This window comes from Carlito syrichta, unplaced genomic scaffold (genome assembly GCF_000164805.1).
Source record: "Carlito syrichta isolate Samal-C Ts95f unplaced genomic scaffold, Tarsius_syrichta-2.0.1 Scaffold302934, whole genome shotgun sequence".
Lineage (NCBI taxonomy): Eukaryota > Metazoa > Chordata > Mammalia > Primates > Tarsiidae > Carlito > Carlito syrichta.
In genome coordinates, this window is record NW_007247030.1 from 25,837 (window position 1) to 27,654 (window position 1,818).

At 47.4% G+C, this 1,818-nt stretch overlaps 1 pseudogene; it reads left to right on the forward strand.

Annotated features, from left to right (window-relative positions):
- Window positions 1-486: 486 nt before the first annotated feature.
- Window positions 487-1,364, forward strand: LOC103259635 (annotated as a pseudogene).
- Window positions 1,365-1,818: the final 454 nt, after the last annotated feature.

The window sequence follows — 1,818 nt, forward strand, 5'->3', positions numbered from 1 at the left end:
GGCAACTTGGTGAAACCTCATCTCTATAATAAATCAAAAAATTAGCCTGGTGTGGTGGCACGCACCTGTAGTTCTAGCTACTGGGAAGACTGAGGCAGAAGGATCGCCTAAGCCCAGCAGATCAAGGCTGTGATGGCCATGAGTGTACCACTGCACTCCAGCCTAGGTGACAGAGTAAGACTCTTGCTTTAAATAGATAAATAAATAATAAATTGCATTTTTAGAACAGAGTTGAGATCATATAATATGCAAGCTCTATATTCGTTCTTGAGTTATTTTATCTACCTAAGAATAGCATATATTATGAAAATTATGATCTGAACCAAAGAAATGGAGTCATTGATAAAATTAGGCTAAATAAATAAATAAATAAAATTAGGCTAGTAACTTTTTGTTTTCCCTAATTGTGAACTCATTCCTTTCCTTCCTCACCTTGTTTCTTTTTTCTATTTAAAAATTTCAGCTTTTTCTCCAAAAGGACACCAAATGGCAGATGACGCCGGTGCAGTGGGAGGACCCGGAGGCCCCGGGAGCCCCGGAATGGGAAGCCGCAGTGGCTTTCGCAGAGGTTTTGGCAGTGGCCTCCGAGGCCGAGGTCGCGGCCGGGGTCGGGGTCGGGGTCTAGGCCGTGGAGCTTGCGGAGGCAAGGCCAAGGATAAGGAGTGGACGCCCATCACCAAGTTGGGCTGCTTGGTCAAGGACATGAAGATCAAGTCACTAGAGGAGATCTCTCTCTTCTCCCTGCCTATCAAGGAGTCTGAGATTGACTTTTCCTTGGCGCCTCTCTGAAGGAAGAAGTTTTGAAGATCATGCCCGTGCAAAAGCAGACCCGCGCTGGCCAGCCGACGAGGTTCAAGGCGTTTGTTGCCGCCGGGGACTACAATGGCCACGTCGGTCTAGGCATTAAGTGCTCCAAAGAAGTAGCCACTGCCATTCGGGGGGCCATCATCCTGGCCAAGCTGTCCATCGTCCCTGTGCGGAGAGGCTACTGGGGGAACAAGATTGGCAAGCCCCACACTGTCCCTTGCAAGGTGACTGGCCGCTGTGGCTCTGTCCTGGTGCGCCTTTTCCCTGGCCCCCAGTGGCACTGGCATCGTCTTGGCCCCATGCCTAAGAAACTGCTCATGATGGCTGGCATTGATGACTGCTACACCTCAGCCAGGGGCTGCACTGCCACCCTGGATAACTTTGCCAAGGCCACCTTTGATGCCATCTCTAAGACTTATAGTTACTTGACCCCTGACCTCTGGAAAGAGATGGTATTCACCAGGTCTCCTTATCAGGAATTCACCGACCATCTCGTGAAGACCCACACCAGAGTCTCCATGCAGAGGAACCAGGCTCCAGCAGTGGCAACAACATAAGGTTTTCATACAGAAAAATAAAGTGAACCAAGCCTCCCCCCAAAAAATTTCAATAGCTTTAGGGGGTACAAATGGTTTTTGGTCACATGGATGCATTGTATAGTGGCGAAGAGGTCTGGGGTTTAAGTGTACCCACCACCCTCACCTGTGCTAATGAGCACCTGATAGGTGATTTTTCATCCCTACCTTCTCCCATCCTCCTCCTCTGAGTATCCAATGTCCATTATACCATTCTAGATGTTTCTGAAGAGCCTTAGTTTAACTCTCACTTATAAGTAAGAATGTGTGGTATTTGGCTTTCCATTCCTGTATTATTCCACTTAGGATGATGCTCTCCAATTTCACCCAAGTAGCTGCAAAAGGCATCATTTCATTCTTTTTGATGACTGAATAGTATTCGATAGTGTATATGTGCCACATTTTCTTTATCTACTGATCGGTTGATGGACATTTT